Source organism: Thunnus maccoyii, chromosome 20, assembly GCF_910596095.1.
Source record: "Thunnus maccoyii chromosome 20, fThuMac1.1, whole genome shotgun sequence".
NCBI lineage: Eukaryota > Metazoa > Chordata > Actinopteri > Scombriformes > Scombridae > Thunnus > Thunnus maccoyii.
The window spans coordinates 5,313,303-5,325,686 of record NC_056552.1 but is presented as its reverse complement, the minus strand read 5'-3'; the positions used below and the strand labels follow the sequence as shown (position 1 = coordinate 5,325,686).

The window sequence follows — 12,384 nt, the reverse complement described above, 5'->3', positions numbered from 1 at the left end:
TTTTAATCCGTTTTAATTCAATCAATCAATTTTATTTTACTCCTTTCAAATCCTACTTTTATGTGTCTTTTTATTGTCTTTTTATATTGCAGTGTAAAGCACTTGCATTGTTGTTGAAAGCTGCTATATAGATTAACTTACCTCAGCTTGCCCAACAGTAAACACTGGTTTCTTTTAACAATGACGGCAATGCTTTTCTAACCTTAAAGCTGCAATGTTCTTATATTAACAATAGATGAAATTAATATGTGTAATGTGAAAGCATTTGAACCTACAAAGACCTGTTTTGCAAATTCTACCTCAAATTCTGCTCTCATCAACCTCGTTTACATCTGTAGCAGGCAGCTGCTTTTCATGAAAAAGCTCCAATAAACCAGCTACTGACCAGTTAGCTATTAGCTAGTGAACATAGTGGAGCATTTAGCAGCTAAAGAGTCAGATATATTTCTCAGGAGTTGGTGGAGAGCAACACAGAGCTAAAGGAAGAATGAATGTTGGACTTAAATTTGTTGAGTGGACACAAAAAAGATGAATGTTGCTCTATGAGGTGATAATATGTCAGTGTTGTGTGGGCAGTGTAATGTAGCGAGTCTAGTAAATAATAGGGACTAGTTAACGCTGCGTAGTGATTAGAGACTCGAGGGTAGTCTGCCAGCAGTGGGAGCATGCATGACAACAGCACAGCAGCAGCAATATATGTACATCCCCCAACATGGCTCCTATTAAAGCTTGAAAACTGAGAATACTTTCACAGTCTGGTCATTAAACATTACATTCCTCTGCTGCCACCAATGGGTAAAAAAAATAAATAGTTTATGCAGCTTTAACCACAATCTTTTTCAAAAAAAAGTTACATGAGTCACTTTGGAAGTCTGGAAAGTATAAAAGAAATATGCTCAAAATTTAAAAAACAGAAGAGTTGCTAGATAGACTTTTTGTTTCAATTTGGATGCATACTGTACATGAAAATGGATATTAAAGGGCTGAACCTTCACCTTGTTGTATCTAGTGACCTAATTTCCATAACAATCCTATGATACACCAGCATCTGCCAACACTCAGGCTCGAGGACATAATTATCTATAGACTGAAAATCTGATAAAATTGCCAAGTAGATATTATGATTCAATAGTCTATGGAGTACCTATTCACTGTCTACATGCCTACAAGATATTTGCATAAAAAACACCTACATCTCTACTATCGACCAGCTCACTGGCTCCGGTGAAGACGGTGCAGTGGCCACTGATAGATGTGCCAAATGTGGCTTCAGACTGGATAAAATAAAAGACAGGGACACAGGAACATCCATTTTGTCTGTGCTCCTCTCATTGGCAGCAAAGAAATGAGGCATTTATCACACACACACACACACACACACACACACACACACACACACACACACACACACACATACTCACACTCGCACAGCTCCTGCTAAGCCTCCCCTTCCCCTACGCCTCTCTCGCTCTCTGCTCCTCTACCCAAAATATCCCTCCTCCAGCTTCATCCAATCCGCTCCCCTCCCTCCTTCCCCAATAACACACAATCCACTCTATCTCCTAGACCCCAGGGCTCATTTTCTGAGGCTCTCAGGGCCCCGCTGCATCTGTAGAAGTGAAAGCGGACACTTCTTTCCCAACCAGCTCCCTGCTTCATTATAGCGATTACTACAAGAAGTCATACATTACCTGGGGCCCACATGGCATACGCTGTTCCTCTGAGACTTTCTCCCATTCTCTTCCTCTGCCTCTCTCCCCCCCCTCCCCTTGTTCCCTTTCTCTCCTCTCTCTCTCTCCAGAGATTAAAGCACCAATGCCTTCCCTTTATGTCACTGTAAGAGCCAACGACTGCTGCCGTCATCAGCGGACCTGAAAGTCTAAAGCCGTAAACAGTGGATTGACTCTGAGAAGGTATCGTGTTCATTATCTAATTGTGCAATTTTACATGTAGGTCTTGTGTTTCAGGAAGCTTTTCCATAAATGTCACGACAACAATCTCATGAGGTCGGACCTAGTGACATTTTCCAACAAGTCTGACTCGAATGCTTGACAGCTATTGGATGGATCACCATTACATTTTGTACAGGCATTCATATCCCTCTCAGGGTGAATTGCATAACTTTGGGGATCCTCTGACCTTTTTACCTCGTGCCATCATCCGGTCAAAATGTCACTTTGTCCAGGCAGAATACATGCAAAACTAATGACATTCCCATCAGCCTCAGCTGTACACAACCATCCATAGATATATACGTGTAGATACCACACTGGGCGCTGCTAGTCAGACGTCGGTCACCATATTGGAACGGGGTAGTCGCCCCTCTGAATGCAGTATATTGTAGAGAGAGGTCTAGTGGCTTTCACAGCAACATCATAACTCACACAAATTTTCAGTGGTTTGGGTTCACAAAATGCCAGAAATGTATGTGTAATACAGAATTCTTAGTTGATAAAACTGATGGCTTTCATACTTTCATGCCTCTGTTAAGTGCAAAGTAACAGCAAGCTGATATAATAAATCAAAGTTGAGCCTTTCTTCTGTAATTATTTTGTAAGTTTATTAGATTTTCTTGTTGTTGTAATAATTTTAAAATGCTGAAAGAAGAGACTCAAATATGTTTTTTTTATATTGTATATTTGACAAACTTCACATTCCTGTTTTTTAATATTCTTTCCTTTATTTTCACACACACTCTGTTGACATGTCTCCCGCTATTTATAAAATAGTTTTAAGTAAAGTGTAAAATGAAGATGAGTTGTATGCAGCCTGTCAGTGCATGAATGTGGCTTGTTAACTAAACTTGCACACTGTCAGCTTGTATATAATAGGCAGCAGAATTCTATATTCTACCTGATAACCGATGAGATTCGTGAGAAAATGTATTATGGTATCTGTTAGACCGGTGCGAAGCTGGGATGAGCGATGGTTATAAATTACGCCGCAGGGATGGCGAGTCATTCAACTGCAAAACAAGCTTTAAAATCTATCACTGATGCAGCTTGTCAGATATCTGAGAACGCTCTTCTTCCATCACGTCACATTCATATTATCCTCTATCACAGAACCACTTAAAATAAAACGTACTAAATATTGAATGAGCGCTATCATAATGATTCTGCCACATTCAAATCGACCCATAACTTTGACATAAAGGAGACCTGTGTATAATTACTAAAAAGCTTTAACAGCTAGATGAAGCCAGCAATGTTACAGATTCCATGTCTGAAAAGAGTCTTCTATTTATCCATCTATCTGGATCAGCTGTTTCTGTTGCCCTCATTTAATAGAAAATAAAGAGTTTTGTCTCACAGAAGCAACGTGTTTGTTTCCCTATTTGAGAAAATCATCAATTCAGCACAGAATATTAATTAATTCACAATCTGATGACCTTGATTTATAAAATGGTATTTCTTTTCATCCTTCATCCTTACCCTTACGTTCAGCACCATGCATATAACTTCAAAAGGGGGAAACTGTAACACTGCAAACACTTGATGTATCCTAAATTTAACATGACATACAATAACCTGAGCTTTCCAGAGTCTCAGCAGGGCACCCCAAGATAAGATAAAAGAACTTCATGCAAGTCTCGTCCATTTGCAGTGATATGAAAACACTTCAAGTAGCAAAAAGCATCAGATGATTTTTCTCTCAACGGGAGACGTCTTATCGTGGACTATAATGGGAGCAAATCTCACCTTTAGAGATGTTAATATGGATCGATTCAGTTCTGGTTCCTGGTTAAATTGCCACAGAAGAAAATAAAACTCCAGTATAGAATAATTTACTTCTCTTCCATGAAGCCTGTGAATCCATATATACAAGGATGTGTTTGTATTTCTGTGTCTGTGCATAAACATATGAGAGCGGTAGAAACTACGCCAGCTGGGTCAAGGCTGGATTTCCAACAGAACAGAACCAGGATCAAAGAGGAAGCTGGGGAAGTTGTTGCATTCAGGTCAATGCCTCCCGACCGTAGTTAGGCTGGCGCAGGGAATAGTGACAGAATATCAGCTTTTCTTGAAACCATTTCCTTGTGGCTGTTGTCTTATTGCTGCAACACATACAGTTTAACACTAACTTTACTGCTAACCCACGTTTCTAGCTGCGTACACCTCCCGTCCCCGCCTCACTTCAATTCACTTCTTTTCCCAGAATCCCTGTAACCCCCCACAATGCAATGCTGTCGAAGAGACAGGCTAGACCTGTAACAGAGTGAGCCCCCACAGTGGATCCTCTCTATATCCCCTCCTCTTCCTTCCCCCAGCTGTTAATGTATTTCACTCTGTTCCTCTCTCTCTTTCACCCACCTCTCTCATACCTTCTTTCTCTTTTCATCCCTCCCTCCCTCTTTATTCTCTCACTCCCTCCCCCGTCTGGCAGTGCTAAACAGCTCAACTCCTCTCAATGCCACCCTGTGATCCCCACAGGCTGGACATTTGGCACCTCTGACTCAGACATTATGTCCGTGAATGGAAAGTCCAGGGCAGAGAAGTGGTGTGGCTGTTCTGCCCCGCGCCTATCCGCCAAATGCTCCCTTAATGCCTTGCTACACTCGACTGCACCTGTTTCCTCTGTTAAAAGTCTCCTTTTCACAATGACCGAGGCCAGAGCTATATGGTACGACACACACTGAGAACCCATTAACATGCCGGCAGGTAGGGTTTGATTGTGTGTCTTTGTGTGTGTGTGAGTGAGTGTGTGTAGGGACATGTGACACGCGTACAAGAAGTGTTGGAAATTAGCTTGTGCAAAGAGAGTTTCTGTACAAGGACAAAGCAGCGGCAGCACATAGAGAGAGACGGGTAGAAAGTACAGTATTGATGAACTAATCCAATGTACTGGATCCGTATCGACGCTGCGCTCTGACCTTATTAAACGGATCAGCTATCAAGCCGGACAAGGCTGATCTACATCAAATACTGTTTCTCAGCTGCGTGCACACAATTAAGTAAAAAGAGCACAGACTGGTGCAGACTGGTATGTACGAAAAGGTGTGATCAGAGCATGTCCAATAGTAGGTTAGTGGTCACCACCGGAGCTCTGGAGGCTGCCCCTGGTTAACCTGGATCCTCCTGGGAGCTAAACCCAAAGACCGGCTCTAACCCCTGTATTTAGCCTGCTGAAGGCTGGTCTGTCTTTGGCGGGAGGGTAGACACAGGGGCAAGTGGTCTTACCGCTCTCAAAAACCTCAGGAGATGCAGCTCGAAAATAAATTCGACATCCTGGATTTGCAGGAATTCCCCCCATTAGTCTGTCAGTCCCCTGCATCCGAGCAACCAGATGCCATCTGCAGATTGGCGTCCCGGTCTGAGAGCACTGAAGGTCAAATCTGGATTTTTGTATAGAAATAAATCATGTTTCTCTTCTGCTAGTCAAAAGACCATTGTGCAATCTACAATTCTGTCTGTGCTTGATTGTAGTGATACTGTATATACGAATGCTTCTCCCTCCACCTTAAAGCCTTTTGACTCTGTGTATCATCACAGTTGATACATTTCTCACTCACCATTGAATCTTATATGAAAAGGAGGGATGCTCCTCCTTAACAAAGAAAAGGTTGCAGCGTTGTATGTTGTTTATTGTATTCATAAGGCTCTACTGTCTTGTTATCTCTGCTCTCTGGTTACATTTAAATACAATACCTACAATGTCAGGACATTTTAACATTAGCTGGAGCTCTTATTCATACTGAACTTGGTAAGAGTGGATTCAAATACTATGCTGCATACAAATGGAATGGAGTTATATTCTCTTGTTTCACTTGAATATTTTAAAAGGTTGTACTAATGTACTTGAAATCACACTTGTAATTGCTTTTTTTTAAATGTGAAAAATGTATAATGTGTGTCTATGAATTAACTGCGTGTCTGTCTGTGTTTAAACTGTTTATTTTTGTACACAGATCTCGCTTGAAAAATGAGATCCAGATATTAATGAGACTATCTGTTTGAATAAAGGATTAAATAAATCAATAAAAAAAACATGACAAAAGTCAATATTCTGGAACAAGCGAATGAAGAAAACATCTTCACTGCTTAGACAACACAAACATCATATTTAGCAGAAGTGTTACACATGCACTGAAATTAAAACAGAAGCACATTCACCAGTATGACAACACATACGCAGCATAACAAAATGTGCCGCAAATACAGATAAAAGCAAATACAAAAGTGCTGCGAGTCATTCACAACAGAGCTAAGATACAGCACCATAAAAAGATAAACATGGTAATAATTATAAAAGGCTATTCTAGTAGGAGAACAGCCAATATTCATCAGTTTTTAGTTTACCCTGGAAATTTCTGTTTCATTGTGAGCATCTATATTTACTTGTTTTTTCTTTAACAGCATGTTTCTTTGTGCAGTTTTATGTGTTTCTGTTGTTAAATTGACGATGAAGATCATTTTTCTTCATGACTTTCATCTATTTGCATGTGTTTTCTGGAGTTGCAGCACTCACTACGTTGAGCTTTATCTGCTACGGTACTAATGTCACTGTTGAAATGTCGGAATCAGAATCAACTTTATTGACTGAGTATCATGGTCAGTAGCTTTCAATATAATTACACACAGGAAGGTACAAATATAACTAAACAAAGATAAGCAAACATAAACATATAGAATATTATATAGAATAACAGCTGGGCAACATAGATAACTCCCTTTGTTCAACCAACAAAACCAAACATTTGATGAATGACTGAAACAAGTAACTGATTATAAAATTGCTCATTAATTTTCTGCCAATCAACTGATTAATTAATTGACTTGTGTTTCAGCTCTGCAGGCTTGTGATTGTTTGTTACTGTGCTGTAAAAACAGTAAGCTGATTAAACAAGGTGTCCCACAGTGGCACCTCACATGAAACCAAAATCAACCTCCGCTAACGTCCAAAAATAAATTCACCCTGAAATATTAACCTTCAAGGAAAAAGAGCAGAGGTGCTGCTTCACACAGAAAAAACCCCGTTATATTCAGCATATCTATTAAGTCTTCTACTGACTAAACATCAGACAAGATGCATCGAGATCTGCGTGGCTTTAACACTTTGGCTAAGTAATTGTTTCGGGGAAACGCCAGCATTATAATCAGCTCAAGTGTTCATATATTGATGATAATGGACAGTTGAGTCTCTTTGAGATAGCTTGTTGGGTAAACACCTCTGATGGCTGTCAGACTCGGGTCAAATGGAAATAACAGCATCTGTGTCAACCTACCTGAAGTGCCAGGAGGAGAGTAGGTGTCATATACGACAGTCACAGAAGAGAGAGTCTTGCATTTTAATTATTTAAGTTCTTGTTTGATCATGTAAATGTGTATTTTATATGGATTTTTTTCTGGACTTCAATAAACATAACAGTGGCGAGCACTCTATTAAATATTTACTCAATTTATTTAAACTCGGAGGCGTTCGCTCCTTTCATTCAGTTTCTTTGGCAGCTGAGAAATGTCATTAAATTCAGGTTAACATAAAAAAGCACATGCAACGCTCCATGAAAGTGTCAAACTCAGACAGGCATACTGTGCTGGTGATGATAGAAAGTGCCAAAAAGACTAGATAAAGCAGGAATTGTTTTACATGATGTGCAGCGTGAATCTAAAATAAAACAAACACACAACAAAGTAAAAGTTCAGACAGAATAAAATGATTCGTGGACACACCCAGTGAGCTATTAAATTTTTGGTAATAAACCTTATAACTTTAACTCCAACCTGATGTGATAAAACTCAACCATCTGGTTCTCCAGACTGGTTCAAACAAACGCCGAGATATATTAACAAATACTATTTGAGTCAGGTACCTTGAGAAACTGTCATTCTCACCTGCCCACATGTGTCAGCTATACAGAGTAACCACCTCCATGCTTGAATTAGTGCAGAGTACCAGCATGTCAGATTTATGTAAATGAGTACCGTGATTTATTATACAGTGGCACCGCTCTCTAATCAATAGCGTAGTTATTGTAAGTGTCTGGGAAAAAATAAGTCCATTTCCTGCTCAAATAAGCCGCGAGACGAGGCGAAGACGTTCAGCTGCTGTGTGGAGTACAATATGTAGTCTAGTTCTGTCGATTAGTAGATTAGTTTACATTTCTGCTCCATAAGTTGTCTTTACAGCGTGTGGCAGGTATCAGGAGTACATCTTTTGACAATTTGTGCACATTGATTATTTCATATTACCATTTAGCAATCTGTAACAGGGTCTGTACATAGTCAGTATTGTAAAAATACTGAAATCAGTTCAATACAATTAAAAATATCAATTCACACACATAAAAACAACCTAAAAATACTAAATATTATAATGTAACTTGCTCCCTGCAAGTCAAAAACCAGGGCTTCATCATCTGAAACATGGATGTATAAAGCTGCTGAACACACACTGTGTACATAAACTTTAGCACAATAGCTAAATAGGCCTGTTGATGATGATAACGACATATTTCCATGTTGCTGGAACGCCCAGGAAGGATCTCCAGCTGTTGGCCTGGTAACGCCCAGGATATCGGCACAACTTCCATTTTGGAACATTTTGATTGGATGTTCAAACAAGACTCATTCAGCATCTCAGTGTTTGATGGGGATGTATTTGAGAAGTTTCCATTTTACGTAAAAAATCCTTATACAACCCTTTTTGGTTACGTAGCCTCCAGAACCGGAGGAAGTCTGCCGAGGGGCAGCTTCAGGGAGTTAACCAATCAGAACAGAGTTGGGCCTTAAAGAGACAGGAGACAAAACGGCCTGTTTCAGACAGAGGCTGAACTGAGGGGCTACATAAAGGGTCAGTATGAGATAAATAAGGAGTTTTTTGAACTGTAAATCACTGCAAATTTATTCCAGTAGAGCCCCAGAACAAAAATGTGGACCTGGAAATGTGCATGATACATCCTCCATCTCTGTCTATCTCTATCGTCCTCTAATACGCATACATATAGCTGATGTTTAATAAAACATAATTGTAATTCCCCAAAAGAAGCAACGCCTGCGAGCTAGTTCAGGCAGCTCAACTCACATACCATATTCCCTTCACTGTAACATACATCCAACGCAGTCTTTTAATCATGGCGGCGTATTTAAGCCGTCAGTGCTCTGCTCACACTTTCCTGCATGTGTGCTGCCAAGCCCAACCTCCACCCCAGCATCCACCTTTAGGCTCTGAGTCTATCTTCAACTAGAGGGGAAGTGAGTATCGGCGCTCCCCACTCCCTGCTGTGTGAGATCAATGTTTCCTTGTGGGGAGCGATGAGCCCAGAGCCTTGACACCGAACACTAATGCTGTACAGATTCTACATTGAAATAATAATCTACTCCATGTGAGTTGGCTGACTCAACTGCGGTTGTTTTAGCCTGGTTCATTTTCTCCCATCAGTATTACATAAAATGACACTGCGCTTAATTACAGAATAATGCAATAAACTAATGAATTACAGCTAATAAATACACAACAGTCCTGATTTGTTTTTGAATCCGTGTACACTAAAGCACAGAGTCTGTTGTCAGCGAGTTTTATTACCTAAAAGCTGAATAGCAGCAGCTTTCGTGTCCGTTCTGCTCTGTTAATCAAGCTGTTGTTGCTGTGTGGCGTTCAGACTCGGTTACCTAGAAGACACATGACTTCAGAGCTGTACTCACATCTAAACACATGCATACTATACATACACACATACACACACACACAGATCTCAGCAGCAGGCCCACGCCACGTGCCACTACTGCCCATATCTACAGTACACACACCCACACAGACACGCACGCTTATACGTGTACACACACACACACACACACACACACACACATGATACAGAGCACTTATACAGCTTGTCAGTACAGGAGGAAAAACACTACCTCTAACAAATTCCGTGCTGTGCTATGCCATACCGTGCCATGATTCATCACCTGGGGAATCAGCCATGTAGGCAGCCGGGCAGAGTGCCGTGTGAGTGTGAGTGTGTGTGTGAGTGTGAGTGTGTGTGTGACTGTGTGTGTGTGTGTGAGTGTGCGTGTGTGTGTGAGTGTGTGTGAGTGTGAGTGTGTGTGTGTGTGTGTGTGTGTGAGTGTGAGTGTGTGTGTGAGTGTGTGTGTGACTGTGTGTGTGTGTGTGAGTGTGCGTGTGTGTGTGAGTGTGTGTGAGTGTGAGTGTGTGAGTGTGTGTGTGTGTGTGTGTGTGTGAGTGTGAGTGTGTGTGTGTGTGTGTGTGTGAGTGTGAGTGTGCGTGTGCGTGTGAGTGTGTGTGAGTGTGAGTGTGTGTGTGAGTGTGTGTGTGAGTAAGGCAGCTGCCATTTGGGAGATTGATGGCAGGGGCAGGATGGAGACAATGAGCTGTGTTGCCGTTTTTTGTTTTTTTTTTCTTCTCTGTTCTCTGCTTTCTGTCTAGTCTATCGCTCTTTTCTCTCTTTCTGTGTAGCTCCCCTCATCTTTTTTTTTTTTTCCACCAGAGCTGTAGCAAACCGTCAGTTCCTTCCCCTTCCCCTTCTTCTTCTTCTTCTTTCCAACCACCCCCTCTCCCCTCCTCCTTTTGCTCTTTCTCTCTGTCATTCATCCATCTTGGTATTCAGCAGCAAAGTTCATCACAGGACAAAAAAAAAAAAAAGTCTATCTTGACTTTGAATGAGAACTTTCCCCATAAAAGACATTAATCTCTTCATTATTACTACAACCAATCCAATACTTGGATTCCCTCGCTGTGAAATCTGAGTCAAAGTTGAGCTTAGCTGCAGCCCATAAGCGACGACCAGGCAGGAAAAACGACAGCGAGGCAAGATAAGAATGACTTCTTTTATCTGAGGTTGCAATTAAAGCTCATCCTTTTTTTTTTTTTTTTACCGACTTCTCTTTGCCTCTCCAGTTAACCACGGCCACACACAGTCACAAACGCATATATACAGTACATACGTAGATGCCGATGGGGTGAGCGAGTTGGATGACTCATGAGCACTGGTGTGTTTCCCAGTGAAACGAGCCTGTAATTTGTTCTCGGGCTCTTACATTAAGAAAGAGAGTGTGATGCTTTCTCTCGGTGCACAGTTGGCATGCCAGCAGGCTGGAGTGAACAACGGCTGCTCAGGATAAACAACATGCACGGTTTGGTTAGCCAGTTAGCCTTACAAAAGGTCAGATGGAGATATTTAAAGCTGCACTATTCAATATTTTTTTATATTAACAATAGATCAAACATTGATTGCAGTATGACAGGTGTCACAGAGAATTATCACTCATCTCGTTGTTTTCCAACTCTGCTCTTATCAACGTCATTTCCAGCTGCAGCTCCAGCTGTTTTTAGTGAAAAACCTCTGATGAACCCGCAGTACACACAGTTACTGACTAGCTGTTGAACATAGTGAAGCATTTAGCTGCTAATGAGCCAGATATTTCCTTTAGTTGTTGGTAAAAACCTAAACATGCTCCTAAACATGCTACTGTGGCTCAGGAGGTAGAGCGGGTCATCCACTAATTGGAAGATCAGCGGTTCGATTCCCGGCTCCTCTAGTCAAGATACTGAACCCCAAATTGCTTTGTTTCGAATGTGTGTGAATGGTTGGGACCTTGTATGTGTCCATTCAGCGTATGAATGTGTGGTCAGAAGACTAGAAAGATGCTATACAGTCCATCTACCATTTACTGTTGCTCCATGTCTGCTATATATATTGTATGTGTATGTATGATATGCTGCACATACAAGGGGGGGGGGGGGGACCCAAAAATTCACAGAAGCCACAGGAAATACCTGACACTAAAACTGGGACTGAAAGGGAGACGATTCCTCACCAGGAGTGACAAAAGATGACTAAAGGAAATGTTTCCAGGAATGAGAGAAGCGCTGGGACAAACGTTTCGCATCTCAATGAGAATCCTTTGGACAGGAACAACTGAAAAATTTATAATGACCATGTATATGTGTATATATACGGTATATGTATTCTAGGCTGTACATATCTTTACTTTTTAGTATTAATGTTGGATTTAATTGTGATTTTATTGTGGCTGTAAGAAGTAGACGAGATTATAATTTTGTATAATGTTTAAATGATTAGTAAAATAATTGACTAGTTATAACTGTCACTGAACAGCCGCCACTGTGGCCATAATTCACAGGAATTACCAGATTACTGGATAATAATGACAGTAGCACCAGAGAAGTCATTAAATCAGTTGAATCTGACTCAGTTCAGTCAGTATCAGTTACACAACAAAGTTTGCTAACATTAGCAAACGTTAACCATCATACAGAACATTTGCAGAACACTTGAGTGTATTGAATGAAGCAAGGACGAGTTTTACTGCTTATGAATTCCACTTTTTTATTTGTGAGAGGAAAAATGTTCAAATAATATGAGGGTTTGCTGATTTTCTATGTTTATATAACTGTAAATTGAAT

The 12,384-nt window shown here is 40.7% G+C and overlaps 1 protein-coding gene across 1 annotated transcript in view; it reads right to left on the bottom strand.

Annotated features, from left to right (window-relative positions):
* tbkbp1 (TBK1 binding protein 1) overlaps nucleotides 1–12,384 on the bottom strand; it is a 66,760-nt gene that overhangs the window by 34,413 nt on the left and 19,963 nt on the right. The window lies entirely within an intron of this gene.